At 40.9% G+C, this 19,544-nt stretch overlaps 1 protein-coding gene across 1 annotated transcript in view; it reads right to left on the bottom strand.

The window, feature by feature from the left end:
• The window catches only part of YES1 (YES proto-oncogene 1, Src family tyrosine kinase), a 52,037-nt gene extending 32,791 nt beyond the window's left edge, over nt 1-19,246 (bottom strand). The window contains exon 1 of the mRNA XM_065627486.1: nt 19,032-19,246. The gene's annotated coding sequence lies outside the window, so the exon portion shown is untranslated. The remainder of the gene's footprint in view (nt 1-19,031) is intronic.
• Nucleotides 19,247-19,544: the final 298 nt, after the last annotated feature.

The raw sequence follows: 19,544 nt of genomic DNA, 5'->3' as shown, positions 1-19,544 counted from the left end.
CCAAATACACAGCAAGAAGAAAGGAAAACCCAGAAGGGAGTAACTGCCTTGGAAAAGTCTATAATAGAAGGAGAAGGTAGCACTTCATATTTCTACCAAACACTGGTTGTAACTCAATATGAAGAAGGGGTATTGTCCCCAAGCAAAGTCCTACTGGATCTCAAGTGGAGAGCTCAGTGATTGCTCCTTATCACACAAACTGACAGATTTGCCTTTCCTGCTCATACAAAACCCAGCATTAAACTGCCAGACTAGGGATGGGGAGAATTATGCAGCCATACTGAGCTGGTAGAGACAACTGGGGTGGGGTTTTTTTGTGTGTATGGTTTTTTTGTTTGTTTCTTTTGGGGGTTTTTTGTTTGTTTTTGTTGTTGTTGGTTTTGTTTGGGTTTTGTGTGTGTGTGTGTGTTTTTCGTTTTGTTTTGTGGGTTTTTTTATGTCCCCTCTTGTAGAGAAGGTATTTTTTTCTAGGAGTACCTGGCAACTTCCATCTGACAAACGCTCTACTGGTCTTAAGGGCTGGCGATGTGCTTCATCTGTCCTCATATCTTCCCATAGTGTGTCATAGTTGTCACTTCCGACTTTTGCTGTTTTTGATAGAGAGCTTAGAACTGTTTTAATCCTTGTTGGTACAAGGAAGGAGTCCAGCACAATATCTGTAGAGCATCCAGTTCTCCCAATTAGGAACCCCAATAACCCTTCAGTTCCAAATTTCCAACCAACGATTTCCCCTAAGCTCCTAGTGAGGAATTCCTCTTCCTCCCATGTTTGTATCTAGTGGAAGAAAATGTTTGAAGGATATAGGTTTCTATGACATACATACATAACTTGAAATGTTGTTGCGAGTTATCTTCTTATCCCAAACTACTTTTCTAGAATGTTGAGGCTGATGTATGAAATAAAAGAATGCCCACTTTAATGTAAAAACAAATCAAAACACCAAACAAACTGACAGAGCTCCATCAGCCTTTCATATACAACTGAACATAAGTATAATTAATTATGATAGAAAAATAGAAGCAGTACGATAGCTATGAGATTGTAATAATTTCTTACTTTTGATTCAGGTATAAGGATAGAGTCGGATGGCAGGACTTGACCAGCGTGACCAAGAGGGTAAAGCTGTCACAAATTATGACACAAAAAGCAGAGTTCCCAAAAGGAAAGAAAGAGAAAAGAACAGGAGATTGCCACTGACATGAATCAAGACCTATAAACAGGAAAAAAGAAGCGGGGGGTGGGGAAATGAAGAGTTTTCAAGCATGACAGAGTGAGCAAGCATGGCACAGCATGAAAAGTACTTTAAAAGGATACCGGCCATTCCAAGTGTCTGTGCCAGACAAACGGAACAAAAATTAGGGAAGGTATCTACACTGCCTACCTTTTAGTCCTGAAAATCTGAAGGCCAGATCACCTTACACAGGCTTCTTGTACAGCCAGTGGAAAGACACAGGCTCCTTTAAAGGAGCAATGATTTTAACGACATCTATTTTTTTTTTTTTTCATCCCTGGCATTTAACAGAAAGTTTAGAACAGCAAAGAAGTTGTGTTATATGCCCTGCTCTTCTCATTATGCTAGTCTCCGTCATCATCTCCTATCCTAAAAATCAAACCAGTTGATGAGTTAAGACTAATCAAGACTAGTTAAGACTAGTCAGATAGCCTCAAAGAACTAGATGCTGAGAAATTAGGCTATGTGAATATACCCTACTTGTTAAGTTTCAAATCTGCCATAAAAGCAGAGCAGCTTCAAACAACACAATATGAAACAGGCTACAAAGTGCTGATTTTAAATCTCTGAAACCTAATTCACGGAACAAAACAAAAGACTTCTACTCAATTGCCATGCTAGTCAAGCTAGTGCCCTTTAAAATAATCCCCTAGTTTAAACTAATGACATTTATATTCAGTAATGGACTTCAGGTGGAATTCATCTTCCAAATTTAGACATCCATCTGGGGGTGAGATGAATCATGCAGTGAAAGTGCTTATTTCTCTCCACTGACTATAAAGGGAGCTTACAGAACTAGCTTACAGAGAGGCAGCCAAAGCTGGTGTTCACCAACCTGCCTCCTCGTAGCTAATGCTCATGTCTTCATTGCCTAGCAAGCCTAATGGTCATCTTCTATCACTGAATCAAAAAATTAGGCTAGAAAAGTTTTCTTTCAAGAAGGTGAGAAGCAGCACTGCCCTAAATTAGCATCTGGAATTAGCTTATGTTTTATGTAAACATTAGCCGCCACTATTTCCCCCTTGGACAACAGGTAGACATCTGTTCATGGAAAAAGAGGCACATCTTTCAAATACCGCCCCCCCCATCTGACATCTTTCTACAAATCTTAACACCTGTTGAGTATGAAAGAACTACTTTAAAATAATGCAGTCACATACAGAAAGCTATCCAGAAGCCCATATCTTCATAAAATTATGCATAACTGAAAATATACAGGGTGTTTCAAAAAGATGGACCCAATTTGAAATGGGGCCCCATTTGAAATTGGGTCCATCTTTTTGAAACATCCTGTATTACTAAGTCTACTAATTGCCTAAACTCAGCCTAAACTTTAAGAATGTTTCTACAGAAAGCAGGGGTGTAGGATTCAAAAAAATCAGTGCCACAGTATGCTACTAAATCAAAATAATCTATTAAGATTGATCCAAACAGTAAAAATCTCCTTTGCTTTGCACAGCTGTCACACTAAGAAAAGGAAAAGAGCAGCTATATAAAATAACAGCCTCTTATTTCAAATAGTGTGATTCTTTTCAAATGCAGTATTTCTCTTCAGCATGTCTGCTTAATATTACTTCTCCATTTACAAGAAGAGAAGTCCCTTGATTATTTCAAGTCATTACAGACACAAATAAGTATATTTTTATCGATAAGCTGGCCACATACAACAGACACATACAGGTACTTAGTATGTTCGGGTGAGGGAAGTGCAACACAAAAATCACCGCAAAGGAGTCTGAAGGGAGAGCAGAAATAACCAGCCTACAGACAGCCCAAACCAGACATTTGTTTGATAAATACCCACTCAAAACTGACTCTTCCTTAAAACATTTCTTTCCCTAAAGGGCCTCTATTGTGCGAGGAGCAAATGAGAGAGATGTGACTGAAAGTGCATCCATGACTGAAAATAAAGTACTATGCAGCAGTAAGAGGATGAAGTAACATGAAATTAAGCCATTGACTGACCTGTACCTGCACTCCTACCCCTGCTCTGAACACAATCACGGAGATTTTGTATTTTGGTAGCACACACAAGATCACACAAAGAAAAGAACATGTAACCAGTGGTCCTAAACAGGTCAGAACCCCATTTTGGGCAAAAGTTTAAGGGCTACTGATAGAAAGAATTCTGAAAAATAAGTAACAGAGGGAAACATCAATCAATCAATACATAAATAAAGGGCAAGCTTTACAACAAAGGAATGGCTGTACTGAGCAAGATCCAAAGGTCCATGTCCATTCAAATTCCTTCTCACTAACAGGAGCCAATAATAGATAACAAGTGAGGCATGTAAGAACACAATAAATACATCGTAATACTTCCCCAGAACACTCCCTGAGCCCCCAACAGTTTGCAGAAGCAGGATTTCCTGAACAAGAATAGGTATTTGCCTTTGAGGATTCTTCTTCCACGAAACGGCAGTTTGCCTCTGCACTGATGTAATGTTTAGTCTCCTTAAATTCCTGAGGCAAGAAATTCTATAGCTTAATTACACGTTCTGTTGAGAACCACCTTTTTTCTGTTTTCAATTCATCAGCTGTTAGTTTCATTATATACCTCTTAGTGTCTGTGCACTAAAAAAAGACAGTGAATAAACACTATTTATGTCCTGTTGGCTGCTGAACACATTACAGGATTCTGTCACACCACTTTTTGGTCACCTTTTCTACCACAGTGAATTCATGCTGCTCCTCTTACAGAAATTGTTTCATAATTTGGATTTACTCTTCCTTAAAACCTCAACTACGCTCTTTTTGATATGATGACAGGGATAGAGGTGAGCAAGGCAGAACTACATAAGATAATTTCATTTTTTTTAACAGTATAATCATGATTCTCCCTTTCTTTCCTAACAATTTCAAGTGGCAATCATCAGCTTTGAGCTCGTTTTTTAAGATGAGAAGGCAAGCTTGCTCCTCCCCACCTCCAAATACCTCACATGAAGCAATTTATGGGAAATTTCATCTGCTATTTTAACGTCCAGTTGCCGAGCAGTGTCAAGTGCTTGTGCAGTGCTAGGGTCTCCCTTTGCATCTGCTACCCATCAGTAAAGTCTGTGAGCTCACTTTTCTTCTGTATCCTTTATTAAGTTGAACACTTTCCATTAACCTAATTCTGGAGAATTGTTAGCTAGGACCACTCTCTACTCTATTTACTCCAACTCTCCCTATTTTATATTCGTCATTAATTTAACCCCATAAAGTCCTTTCCCCCTATCTTAAGGCTGCTTAGTTTCTTCTAAATTCTTTGGTGGGGGCCTTTGTCAAACGCCCGTTGGACATCAAAGTAAACTATTTCTGTCAGATCTTACTTATTCGTGTGCTTGCCTTCAAAAAAAACCTCCAGTGAATTTGCAAAACATGACAGTAGGCTCTTAACTCTTCCTCAGCACATCATGTTTATCTATGTTATCTTCATTATTATTTCAACTGATTTACCTAGTACAGATGTCAGGCTTACTGGTCTGTAGTTCCCCACATCTCTCCTGAAGCCTTGTGGTTTTTTTTTTTTTTTTAAATAAAAAATAAGTCACATACAGATTAAGACGTTACAGATCATACACAAATTAATTCATATCTTACCTAGATGTTGTATTTGTTGCCTACTGTCTATGGTACAATGATCTTTGCTTGCTTGCCATTTGGAAAGCTGTACTACTTCTAAGTGCAAAAGCAAGCTTCTCTAAGAGACTTGGGTTTTGTCTTTTTCCTTAGAAGTTTTAAGCAGTATCTTTGAGAAGATCAGTACATGATAAAGATTTACCGTTACGGTAATACTACAAACTTTTAGCTATACCGAAAGAACTCTCCTATCTTTCCAGTCTGTAAATGACAGTTCCATAAATATATGCTCCTGTGCAGTAGTAGCCATTCAACTATTTAATAGCTGTCCTAATTACCAGAAAACACAAATGAGCTTGTGAAAACACAGTTATTCATTTGCAAATGAGACAGCATTCAAGGAAAGTATAACTTCTAACATCTTGCTAGAAGACTGGAACTGCAGAAATTAGAACCAACAAGCAGGCAACATGAGACAAGAACTAAACTAAGCCAATTTTCAATATGCACAAGTATTTTTGTACTCAGTCATGTGAAGTTGCAGTTTTGTTTCACAAGGTTTCTAAGTGCCCTTTAAATTTCAAGTCCAAGTTCACTCAATTATTTTTTTTTTTCCAGCATAGCACTGACTTTCATCTTTTTTTTACTCACAAGTCCAAAGACAAAGAGTCAAAAGTGAGTCCCATCTTACTAAACTGATCAGGTGCCTTTCTGCAATGCAAACTTAAATGCTAGGTTTCACTGTGACCATATTTCTATTAGTAAGGTGTCAAATATATTAGTGTGTTTAAATCCACCTGCAACTGTTTCAGCTCCTTTTTCACCTCTGTATTTTGTATTAGTCTAACAGAAGTTTGTAGTTCCAACACTAACAGAACAACAGCATGGATTCATCAATTCAGTATGTTTAGACAAATGTACAGAGAAAAACAAAAAACACACCTTATCATAACTGGTAAAGAGACTGTTGGCGCAAGCGTACCTTTTACATCCTAAGTTTTCACAACGTTAAGAAGAACAAAAAAAATACCCTATCATGGATGTTGAAAAAGCACCTTTCCAAATACGAGATGAAAACATTTCCTTGATTTAAAAGCCTCTGGTGCTGCTCAGTCTTCCAGGAAGCAGTTAACAATGTCCTCACCACCACTGCCATGTGAGTGGGGAGAAGACACAGCAGACAACAAAGCCACACACAGACTTCGTATCAATAACAGAAAGCTAAGAAACCCAAGTGAACAATGCAGTTGCAGAGTTATCTCCCCTCTTCCCAAGCTGTCATAAGAAAGCTGGTAGAAACAAACAAAATCAGCTTCCAAAACAAATAAACAAAAACATTCTGCCTTTTGACACCTGTGTTTTGTTTCATTTCAACTACCACGCTTATTGTTGTGGCCCTCTTAAATCCTTTCATGAAAAATCACAGAACAGCTGAAGTTGGAAGGGACTTCTGGAGGATGCCTACTCCAGCGCCCCTGCTCAAAGCCATGTCAATGACAGCAAGTTGCTCAGGGCTGTGTCCAGTTGGGTTTGAGTTATCACCAAGGATGGAGACTCCTAAACATTTTTGGACCACCTATTCCAGCATGCCCATCACCCTTACAATAAAAAACCTCATGTTTTTTTCTTATATTTGAATGAAATTTCCTGTATTATGATTTGTGCCCGCTGTCTCTTGTCCTGTCAGTGGGCACTACTGAAAGGAGCCTGGCTCTGTCCTCTTTATTCCACACCACCAGGTATTTATACATATAAAAACCCCCTCAGCCTTCTCATCCCTAGGCTGAGCAGTCCCAGCACTCTCAGCCTTTCCTCATAGGAGAGATGCTCCAGACCCTGAACTATCTTAGTGACCTTCTGTTGGACTCTCTCCAGTATGTCCATGTCTCTCTTGTACTGAGCCCAGAATCAGACACAGCATTCAGGTGTGGTCTCACCAGTGCTGAGTAGGGGAAAAGGATCATCTCCTTGACCTGCTGGTAACTCTTTTCCTAATGCATCCAGGACACCTCTGGCCTTCTTTGTCACACATTGCTGCCTCATGTACATTTTTTCCACCAGGACCCTCAGGTCCTTTTCTGTAAAGCTGCTTTCCAGTTGGTTGGAATATACCATATATATGTTCCTTCCCCCAGGAGCAGGACTTGGCATTTCCCTTTACAGAGCTTCATCAGGTTTCCATCAGCCAATTCCTCCGGTCTGTTGAGGTACTTCTGGACGGCAGCACAACCCTCTGGTCTATCAGCCACTCCTCACAGTTTTGTATCCTCTGCAAACGTGCCGAGGGTGCATCTCTGTGTGGCCACCTAGGTCAGTAACAAAGGTGTTGAACAGGACTGTCCCTCGTTTTGAGCCCTGGGGTACACCACTAGTGACAGGCCTCCAGCTGGACTTTGTGCCACTGATGACAACCCTTTCAGCCCAGCATTTCAGCCAGTTCCCAGGTGCTCTCACTGTTCACTCACCTGGCGTGTACTTCATCAGTTTGTCTATGAGGATGCTATGGGAGGCTGTGCTGAAAGCCTTACTAAGGTCAAGATAAACACTATTCACTGCTCTGCTTTCATCTACTCAGCCAGTCACCTCATCACAGAAGGTGGTTAAGCATGATTTCTCCTTCAAAAATCCAGGCTATGCTGACCAACAACTATGTCCCAAACAACTTCTAGTCCTTTGTACTTGGAAGTTATTCTAGCTCTTGTTCTTTGTCTTTTTCAATCAATTTTTTTTCTGATGTATATAATACACTAACTCATTAATAGTTGCATATCTACTAATTGGGATGTCCTTAAAACAACTAACAATTTCAGGGCACTGCTTAACAAACTACTTATTCCAGCCAGGCACTGAAATAACAATGCTTCTTTTTTCTCCACAAATGTGTCTGAACTAGTAGCAATGTTGTTGCAGCTGTAATTGCCTAATGATCTCAGAGAGGCAAGGAAAACACCCTCCTTCCCACCTCCAAATATACTCACGGCTTACTGTTTGGAAAACACAAGTTTACCAGGCATACTGTCCAACCATCACGCCTGTAAGATTTTTTCTCTCCTCTAAACTAGCATTTTGTTAATAGGATCCTTTCCACATATCTAGTATAATTCCCATATTTTGTCAGGTTCTTGACAGACAGAAGAGGCTCCTTTTCTCAGATTTCCTGGCCTCCCTGCAACAGAGATATCGAGAATTTCAGAGAGCATTTTCTCCACATGTGTTTTCCTTAACTTTTTTTACCTTCTCTCTTCTTTTCAGGAGTGCAGTGAAGACATATCAGACCCAAAACAACAGTAAGAAACATCCTGTGCTTACACTTATCGGCGAAGAAAGAATGCACAGCACCGAATCCTCTGCATTCAAGTGATGGTATACCTAGAAGGCAAGCATCCTTTCAACCTCCACTAAAACTAAGAGCACATAAAAAAATTTTGGTCAGCAAAGCAGAAATGCAGTTTTCCTAAATTCTGTCCAGTTCTAAACATTTCCAGATAGTGGATAATCCAGCAGCTGGTTTGGCTAAATGGTAGCTCCGCTCTGTAAGTCTTACAATAATAGCAGGTTACAGTTGTGGTTTTACACTGTGTTATACACCTGACTAAGTGCTTCAAACACACTCTGTGGCATTAAACTGAACTGGAAGAGCAGATTACAACACGAATCCCTCATTCTTTCACCAGTTTAGTGACGTACTGCCAAAAAAAGAGTCCATTTTAAAAGCCGTGTTGTACATTTGGCCAGGACGCGTCTGCTGTAGTTCCGACAGACCAAGGACGATCGTCTGACAAGAGTTTCTGGGGTATTAACACTCTCTGCAGCCAAGTGGTTGACTAAAATACTTTAAACAAATTTGGACACACAATCAGATTATAACAATTTTCAGGCAGCTGAAGCCCTGGGCCAGCGCTAGTTGATGGCATCCATTTAAAAACTCTTTCACACTTGTGCAAAGTTAAATCAACTTGGCACTCTCTCTGGTAGGCAATTGTCTCCTTAAAGTATGAGCACTATTCATCCAAGTGAATTGCTGCATTAAGGGGACAGTTGGCTGGCATGGGGAGGACGAGACCGGTCGACAATGCGCCTTAGTCACAAAGAAGTTGCAGCAAGAGTTTCTAAAAACCAAAAAGCAATTGAGACCATGAATAGATGAAGCTAGCTGAAAACGACAAAAGTACAGGATGTTTCTGGGAAGATGCTGGTGGTTCAATAAACTTCCTAACTATGACTAATCTTAAAACAGTTCTTGTGTCTTGTTTTGTAAATTTAGCACCTCAAGTGTTTCAGAGAATTTCAGTTTACTACTTAACCCCTTAACACCAGCTAAATATTGTGGCAGTAGCTATTTGTGGATTTTTTTTTTCTTTTTTGCAGAGCTATGTACACTAAACAGCTAAGAGCTCTGTGGACCTGCATCCTTGCTAGGGAGGGGATTTTATTTCACACGTAATAAAGAAACACAGAGCAGCATTTAAGGATTCATTCTCAAATTATTCTAAGGAGATTACAATGTTCCAGCTCCCCTTCCCTTCGTGGAACTTCAAAGGGAAAGTACAAGAAAGTCATACAGTGCTCAGGTCAAAATAGTCATATACTGTTGAATTAATTCATTATCCCAACAGGTATCAGAACCACTGAAACAAAAGGTTGGTAGTGATAAACGATACATTTTACTTGTACAGCAAACCACTACATTAAGTTATCACTATATTTGAGTTCATTTTTCAAATACTATTTTTAATTGTTTGTGTACACAATACAGATACCATTCTGTAAAGCATTAAAAAAAATGCCAAAGATGCTACCGTCTACTGTGGAAGTCAGTGGGATTACTCCACATACCAACACCAAACTCATAGGATGACATCCAGTTCAACTTGTGGTGTAAATGAATTACCTTCTTGTCATCTCAGCAAGACTACAAACAAGATTCCCAAATCCTACACAACTTGTCATATAAAGACTATTAAATTTAAACGATACATGGATCCCTTTCAGCACCTTAAGGATAAACTGCTCAAACATTTGCTAATGGTTTATAAAATCTTTGAATTTTCATGTGACAATTTTATGCCGCATAGGCAAAAGAGTTCATAAACAGACTCTAGCTTATGTAGAATATTTGTAGTCAAAAATAAGTGATGTCTTATTCACTGTTCAATGTAGTGAATTACTATAACTGTACTATCTAATTAGAAAAAGGAAAATGTCTTTGATTCAACTGCTAAATTAAGCTAGCTATTTGAGTGAACAGCTCCAATTTCATTGCTTGTAAAGGCAGGCAACACTTCTTTGTCTTCATTTTATACTCTAATGAAGTCTACTTCAATAGAGTTGCCTCTGCTTATCCCAGAGGACGATTTGGTCCTTTTGTGTAAAACTAATTCCGCTCTCCCTGAAGTCAAGGGGAATTTTGCACTTGACTTCAGTGTGAAAAAGGATCAGATCATAGAACAGCAGTGCTAAAATATTTGTGAATAAAAATAGGTTCAGATTTTCCACTTCCTAATTAGCTAAAAAAAAAGTATACAATTGATTCAATTTAGAAAACTGAAAAAAAGTCTTATTTCCATTTCAGTTTAAACCATGTGAAAAGTTGTTCTACATGGAAATGTTTTTAAAAAGGTAATACAATCCCATTCAAATATTCTGACTGTAAAACTGTACTATCCAATGCATCTGCCTCATCTTTTCAGTTTCAGAGGAACTGAGGGGGAAAAAGTAACAATCCCTCAAGCCCAGGAAATACTTTAAGAGAAGCAGCAGTTTCATGGCATGGTTTTCATGCAGCAATAACACTTACGAACTTTTCAATTCTCTGACAGCGCTGTTAGGGTTTCCTCAAGAATGTCTTACACCGTGATCAGTCCACTGGCTCAGAAGTTTTGGCAGGTTACTCTGTCAGCCTGATTACGATTTTATTCCATCACCTAAATTACCTAGTTGCCTGGCTATACTATTCTACATATAATGCAGTAAACAATGTTTACTTCTAAGTATTTGTGTAAGAGCAAAATTAAAATACAACAGACCTGCAAAACCAATATAAAGCCAAGGTATTTTACTGACTAGTAAAACTCAACCTCTTTCTTTGAGAAAAGAATGAAGAAGAACAAGTTTAAAACTAAGTTAAAATAATCATTCAAAATAACCATATAAAATCAAGGTGTCTTGCTTGTTAATGTCAGTCACTTTGTATTAACTTGGCTATGGTTTTTACTATGTATGAGCCAAATTTAAATACTGTTCTGAAGGTATGTTGGACCTAAGCTAAGAAGGGTTGGGGGGAGGATGAGAGAGCCATGGATTTAATAATCAATGGAAATTAATTCCAGAATATTTAAATACACCTATTTTGTATGAACAAATCAAATGTTTCCAGGGAAATAATTTTTCATCTAAAAACTGTCACTTGCCTCATTTTACATACATCACAATAGCCTGAATCAATCAGTTCTACAGGTTTCTACAGCATATAAGCTAAGAAATATTTCCTAAAATGAAACAGATTGATATCTTTAGCAAATTACATAATATATATAATTATTCAGCCAGCTATTTTGAAAGCCTATCACTTTAAATAACCTTGACTACTATGATTTATGAATTGTGTTTTATTTTAAGTGTATACTGTACTTAAAATACAGTACAGAACTGTACTTTAAAGTAAAAAAAAGTATCCGTATTACTATTGCATCTTAGCCTCTACAGCCATATACAAGTCAGCTGAGAATTTCGTAAAACTAAAAAAACCCAAAAAACAAACAAAAAACCCCCCCAAACCAAAAAAACTAAAACACACACGCAAAAAACCATAACTTTACCCCCTACAGAATATTAACAAAATACTTGCTTTTCAGGCTTAAAAAAGTGTGACTGCTGAAAAAAGGAATTTTACTCAAGAAAATTCCCCCAACTAACTAGCAGTAACAGGAACTATCCTGGATTTCCCTTCTCTTTACTTCATGTGTAATTGTTTTCAGAAGGAACAGTATTTTGCTTTATGCTCTTAAGTGTTCCCGAATAGAGAGTTTAACTTTACTACGAAAACAGAATTAAACACAGCTGTCCACAACGGGACTAGTATACTAATTTTCTCTCTCCAATGCACGTTTTTAAGTTAGGTACAGATGAGCTGGTCTAGCCAATACTATTATAACCTTTAATAATCCTTTAAACAAATATTTTACATCAGTATCAGTTAAACAAAGTCCTCCCTCTCTTTGCTTTCAGGACTTTGTCATTTTATTAATGCATCTTCTACTTAGAACTTATGGCGGGGGAAACCCAAAAAACAAAACTAACATACTTTGGCAAAAACCCCAAACATCGCACACCTCGGAAAGCAAGAAGCAAACTTACATTTCAAGATATTACTGCTAGAAGGTAACCTGAATCCTTTTTATTTAAAACAGGCAGAATCAGAACCATCTTTTGCTAGAAGAATCCATTCTGAAATCTGCCCTTTAACTAAATTTCCAGAAACTCTTGAAACATTAAGAATCTTTCCTGAAGCGGGGGGGGAAGAATAAAAAAAATAAATATTTGCCTAGATGGACTTCTGATCTGGTTCATGACAGCTGTTGTCTCAGTAGGCTTTACTTAATGAACACATGCATCAAAGAGGAGAAGCACTGTTAAGATTTAGGATTAAAAAAAAAAAAAACAAACCACAAGTCTTCCATCTCCCTGCAGTACAGGACAGCTTTCTCACAAGAATGATACACAAATCATCTGGACTAGTCATCACACAAAGCAGAGAATGGTCTTTGCCCTATGGATCTTATCTAACCCTTGCATAAATTTGCATTAAAAAAAAATCCATATTTTCAGGTTCACTTGTCACTGAAGCATTGCAAGATCTTCTACTAAGAGAAATTATCCACAAGTGCATAAGATGCACTATAACCTACGTTTCTAGCTTCATCATAGCACCAATATAAGTTTGCATGTTCAAGGAAAGTTGGAATACTTCAACTGACCTACTCGAATCAGAGCTAGTCACAAATACTAAATACTATGTATCAACAAAAACAGCAGAAGTAGTAAAATATTCTGCTGGTACATTCTGTTTTCAGCTCAAGAATTTATGGGAAAGGGGACACAAAACACTCACTTTTATCACCATAAGCCTTCTTCCCATTTCATCTCACCATTGCTCAGTCCTCACTTTAATATAAATGCCATGTCTTGACAGATTTTTAAGATGTGAAGTTCGCTATTAGGTTTGGTGTAGACTTTTAATTTTTAAGATGTCTGGAGACGACTATTTTACACAAATTTCAGACTTACATGTCACATTTAATTATCTGTTTCACACAGACTAACCTTGTTAAACTTTTAACTGAAACACTACAAATTTTACATGTTAATATGCTCCTGAAGACCTCTGTTTGGAAATCCGTAAGGTAAGGCTTTATCTCAAACTGCAGACATTCAGAAAAACAGCATCAGAATCAAGGCAAAGAAAAGAGATATAAGAGAACTGAGAAAAAAACACACAACTTGGAAGATGTACTACTAAACTGACTGATTTGTTTTAAACACTTAACAATGAAATACAGAACTTTCATATTTATATTCAAATTTACCTCCTCAACCACAGTTCTTTGTTAATGCTTTCTTTCCCACAGTTTGGCAAATGAATGCTAGTTTCAGATAAATGTACATATTGAAAACAAGAATATTTTCTAGACATTAACTCTATATTAATTTTACAGTGGTATATGCTTTGACCAAAGCCTTAACAGCGCTGCTCCTCTTTGAGGCATATGTTTATTAAGTTATGCCTACTGAAAGGCCAGCCCTTATGAATCAGACCAGAAGTCCATCTAGACCAAATATCTCCAAGTCAGACAGAGGTTCACCACTGGTCCCCACCGTCTGAGACGCCTAGCAACACTGGATGCTCAGGAAGGGAACCTAAGAACCAGGAATGCCTTTGGCTATGCAATCCTTGGCACAGTCTTTTAGCTTCTGGACTTTGGGGTGCTGTTGCTGACAAAATAGAGTATTTGTCTTGAACAAGCTAAGCTGCTAAAAAACAACCAGAAACAGGAAGAACGTGGAAAGAAAGAGCAAGTTATACAAAAGGACTTTGGAGGGGTTCTTTTGGATTATCCTGTGGTTACAACTGTCAGTCACTGTTTTAGTTTCCAATAAAATGTTATTGAAAAGCAAAAAGATAGACCTAACATCTAAGACCTGCTTTTCCTCTGTTACACTTTAAGCATAAATATTAATTTTGTTATCTAACCATACATAATAACTTATTAAAATTGGATTGTTCACTATTAATTTGTTTTAAGTCTTCTTTTCATGGCTGACTGCCAGAACAGTTATAATGCCATACAACTGCAATACGCAAGAGATTCATGGTACTGTCTAATTACACTTTAAATACCTCACACGAGCCCTGCCTTTTCGTACAATCATCAGGGCATTAAATGCTGTTGAACATTTCAAACCCTTTTGCCCAGATACTGTACGTTTTCTTCCTGAAGCTGAACTTTATGCGCACCGTCAAAAAGTTTGCCTCAACTACGGGCAAACATTTTGAACAGGTCTGAACACGAACACCGGCGTCCACTCCAACCATTCTTTTGCTACAGGGCCATCAGTCCTGGCAAGTGTACCCGAGACCTGACTGCATTTACGCTATTACTGTCTCAGTTTTGCAAGATTAGAAGGTTCTCTGGGGATCTGCAAACAAAGGAAACTAACCCCATTGAAGTAAAGTCCTATAATATGAAGACTGACTTTGAATGTCTCATTGATACCACAAAACGCTCTTGAAAGTTTCCGCAACGCGAAGGTAAAGGCCCTGATCTGCAAAGATTCACTTACCTGGGTGTGTTTACTCAACTTCTCTGCCAAAGGAAGTAAGCTAAGTTTTTCAATTTTGTAAACCTCGTCTAGCTGATCCTAAAATCTGAAGGGGTGGTTCAACACTTCCGAAGAATCATTTGTTTTTCCCAGACTTCTCTAGGCTTCTGGTATGAAGAAAGCCACAGAAACGCCTATCTTAAGCCATAGAAGTTTTTCATCTCCCTGAAGTACCACTTTAAAAGACAAATTATTTGAAGTTCAGTAGCACCATCAGAATTAAAAGTTTACCTAAACATTTAAGATATAGATGTAGTCTATATAGATACTCATTAGAGTCTCAGATAACTCTACTATAATAGCATTTGCCTTCCCAAACCACAAAGCTAAAATACAGACAGGTTAGCAAAAAAAGCCACCTAATTCCCTGTGCAACATCTTAGAGCACTCAAGAAGCTGAAATACAGACAATGCCAGCCTGAGGTTTTAGTGGTCATTACTTCCCCAGCACTCTCCAACCATACCCTGTAACATTACTCAACACTACAATCAAGAAAAATCAAAACAAAACCTCAGTCTTGGCCACAACAGTAAACGGGGCCTCGGATCCTCTTAGGGACGATCCCTGCGGCAGTGTCCTGCTGGGCTGTGTGGCTACAAGCCAGGGCTAGCAGTGCCCCCCAGGAGACCCTCAGCTCCAGGGCTCATTTCAGTTGAGCACAGCTTTGACCGACTGACTTTAGGGACATGGCATGAAACCTGGTACCTACCCAAAGTGACAACAGAAAAGTTATTTCCCATCCTATTTCCAGCTCTCCCTTACGTTTTTGAAGAACGTGTTTAAATCTAAAGGGAGCATAACTCATGCATAAGTAATAACGTTTACTTACTCAATTTCTAACATTAACGATACTATTATCTTGATCTCTGATCCTGCAATCAGCCACACATGTTAACTTTACCCAAGGGTGCAGCCCTCCTCGTTCCAGTAACCTCCTTTGGTGCCAGTTTCTGCTTTGACACATTGCCACCACTAAGGATAAACCCCCCCTAGGTAGAAATGGCAGCAAGAATGACCTCTTAAAACCTAAAATTAAACTCGTCCTACACTTAGTTGACAGTATCTTTTCAATATGACTCTCTTCCCCTACTACATTCAGCATACACATGGGAATTTGTCCAGGTTTGTCTTCAAAACCTGGCAATTGATAATACGATTTGGAACCCTACAGCTCTAAGTCATTGGTTTGAATACAGCCAGGGACTGTAGTGATTAAAAGAAGTTACTATATGGCAACTGTAAAGCAGTTTGTGCTAAAAGAAAGAAAATTAGTGGCTGCCACATCATGAAATCCATCACTATGAAACAGCATCTTACTGGCATTCTCAAGGAGAACAAAAATGAAATAAATACTAAGAATGAGCTATGTACTTGTATTCGGAGGTGGTTCCTCCAGGACAAAAACTAAATCATTCTGTTACAGTTGCTTGAGAAACTACATTTCTCCCTCACTAATCAATCTGTTCCATCAACTAGCAGAGGACTCCCAGTACTAGAAGCCCAAAACCTTTCATGAGGGCTTCACAGAAAGCACAGACTGTGTGCGTATGCATGGAAGGCGTCCTATCTGAAAAAGGCTCCTTGATGCGACATGGCAGAACAAGGATGCATTCCTAAAGTAGCCTTTGTGTTAATACTGACACCAATTTTTAAATTAACATCACGGTAGCTTACTCAAACTGCGAGCAAAGTACAAGGCAAACCAGTTGGATCCAAGTAGGGAATACAGATGAAAGAACGTATTTCTTTTCACGAATGGTTTGAACACAAGGAATTATCTATTGAAAATATACAGCTTTTATCCGCAGACAGCGCATATAGAAAAGTAAAACCATGCAGCTACTTTGTTCATAAAGTAAACTTTGACCACATAAAGCGACATGTGCCACACCACAGACTTTCACATCGCTGTCACATGACGGTCACCATTCATTGGAGCAAACAGAGGGCCAATTTCATTCTTCAGGAGCTGTAGGAAGTACGCAAAGCTCAAAATAAAGAATATTCCTCTAGTGCGGAAGTGTAGCTCTCTGCTCTGCTACATAAATAATGATGAAAAACCTAAATTATGAACTGCAGTTTGTCAATAATTCTGTTACACAGTATGCATCACACCAGATTAAATATTTTTCTAGTGATGGCAAATAATGTAGCAATTTAAAAACACTTTCAATTTCGTTCGTTTGTTTCATAGCCAAAGAACTGTTGTTAAGCAATAAATATTCCCCTGGAAATCTATATTTATAATACAAAATACAGATTAAAGCTACCTTGGGCTTACTGCTCTCAATCCAAATGAAGCTGTTCACATTTCAAAGAGCGGTACTTGGGTCCAGATATTAAAAAGTTACTGAAAACTCAACCAGTAGTTCTGTGAGCAGCAAAACCAGGGAGGCCCCATTTCTTGCATCAATTTCCAGCTTGGGATAAGTGTTCATGTGAACTCTCTGGTGTGCAGGTTAAGGGCTCTCTTTTACATGGCTTCCTTACTTCCACAAATTTTGTAGAAACTGCTCACCTGGGAGACCTCTGCTGCCAAATTTGTTTGAAATCAGCTAAAAGCCAGGAGATTTATTACAGGGACAGCCAGCACACAGATATTGCAATTGCATTTGAGCTGCACCTCCTCAGGAAATAAAGCTAACGAAACCTGTGCAATAATTACCAGCAATCGCTGCTACCAACTATCACCACCCTTTAACATGCCTAGTGTTGCTGAATGTTTTTCTTCAAAATACAGCACAGCGCCAGCGCTGCTCTTTCTGTTCCCATCATAGATGCTGCCTTGTCCCAAACTTAACCCCCACCACTCTGGCTGTGCAAAACACACCCATAGTCTCCGCTTTATGCCCATGTTCAGCAGGAACCTCCTATAGCTAAATTTACAGATATGCATCAGAAACACAAGCGGAAGTGCAAGGTTTTGGTATTTGGAAAAGAACAGTTCTTTTATCTGTGAAGCTGGAAGAAACACATAGTTATGGCAAAACTGTATTACATACTCACAGAGATACTGGAAGTGTAACCAACAAGGCAATTTTATTATAAATCTCTCTTAAAGGACTTACTTTCCAAAAAACAAACAAAAAAAGACCCTGAGGTAAACTTTTGTATCTTGCTTCCCTGACTAAAGATCAATTTCACTTGCAAAATTTGCCTGAAATTTCATTCAGCTGTCTATGAATTATTAAGAGAAAGACAATACACCTTCCTTGGCAACATGCTCCAAACTTTAAACGGGTTTTGGATCATTCTGCCAGTTTAAGTAAGTCCAAACACCTATTTTTTAATGACCAGCCTCTGCTTAGGGTTAGATCCAGCAGGTATGCCTGAATACGCCTTAAACAACCACAAGGTTCAGAAATACTTATAACCTAGTTTTCCCAATGCAAAGTGGCCTGTACCCACATGCACACCAGTCATCTGGAACACACCATTCCGAAATGAGTGCGATAAACCCGTATATTTGTAATATTGTATAATGGAGAAGACACGCTGGTCCTTGGCCTGAGGGACGTGTGAGCAACTTTACGCACAGCAAACCTGCAGGTCCACACAGCGCAGAAAGTTACACACAGCCTCCGCAGGAACGGGGCCCTGCGTGGATCCAAAGCGGGTTTTTTTTAATTGTAAGGAAGAAGAGGAGGCTTGATGAAGCGTGATGACTGAACATTTAAATTAATTACTCAGAAATTTAAAGCACTCGCACTCCGACTCGATGCAGGGATACAAACCAGAACGCTGAGGCAAAAAAATATAAGAAAAGAAGGGAAATAATTCCGCGCAGGCCAAGCTACGGGCGACTCGCAAGTCAATTTCCTGACTTTTGCCCTTTTACATCCTCCGGCTCTGCCGAGCGGTGCCTGCCCGGGAGCCGAGCAGGGACCCGGCTCACGCCGAGCACCAGCCCGGGCGGTGAACGCCACCACCGGGGAACGAGCTACCGCCCCGCAGCGCCCCGGGACCGCGGCTGCCGGCCGGGAAGGGGCCGCGGACCGAGCCCGGCGGCGAGGGGAGCGGCCTCCCCTCACAAACTTACTTCCCCTCCGCCCGTACTCCGCAGCCAGCCCAGCCCCGGGCGGCGCGCAACGCCGCGGCTCCCTCCCGCCCGCCGCCGCCCGAGCCCTCGGCCCCGCGGGCGGGGGCTCGGGCCCGGAAGAAAGTTGCTGAGAAACTTTCTGTAGAGGACGGGGCCGAGGGTGAGGGACGTTCCCCGTTCCCCGGGGCGCGGCGGCGGGGCTGCCCAGCGGGGAGAGGCCGGGGGCGGGCGGCCGGGGCCTAGCGCCTCGGCGGGCGCCGCCGCCATCGCGGCCGCCTCAACTGCGGGGCGAGGGAGCGGGGACGCGGCCGGGTCCTCACCTGCTTCTCCTCGGCGTGGAGGGTGGGAGAAGGAGGGGGGGAGGGAAGGAAGCGGGGCCCCCCCCGCTCCTCCCGGAGCCGCGGCGACCCGCGGAGGGAAGCGGGGGAGGAGTGAAAGGGAGGAGGGACGAGGAGCAGGAGGAGGGAGCCGGGCGCTCCGGTGCGTGCGGGGAGCCGGAGCCTCGCTGCGGGAGGAGGAGGAGACTCCCCGCCCCTACGGCCGGGCTCTCCGGCGGGCAGCGCGGCCCCTCCTCCGCGCCGCGCTTCCCCCCGCCCCCGCGGCCAGCCCATGCGCCGCGGCCCGGGCTCGCCGCGCCTCCCGGCCGGGGCAGCAGCCCCACGCCCGACTCGGAGGCCACGGGGAGGAGCCAGGCGGCCCCCGCGGAGCCGGGCTGGCGGCGGCCGCCCCCTCCTCCGCGCCGCTGCGCACCGAGCCGACACGGTGGCGGAGAGCTGAGTCGTCGGCCGCACGGTGCGCTGCCCTGCGCTGTCCCGGGGTGAGGCGCGGGCTGC

The sequence above is a fragment of the Caloenas nicobarica genome, chromosome 2 (genome assembly GCF_036013445.1).
Source record: "Caloenas nicobarica isolate bCalNic1 chromosome 2, bCalNic1.hap1, whole genome shotgun sequence".
In the NCBI taxonomy this organism is placed as follows: domain Eukaryota; kingdom Metazoa; phylum Chordata; class Aves; order Columbiformes; family Columbidae; genus Caloenas; species Caloenas nicobarica.
This window is presented reverse-complemented; position numbering and strand designations above follow the sequence as displayed.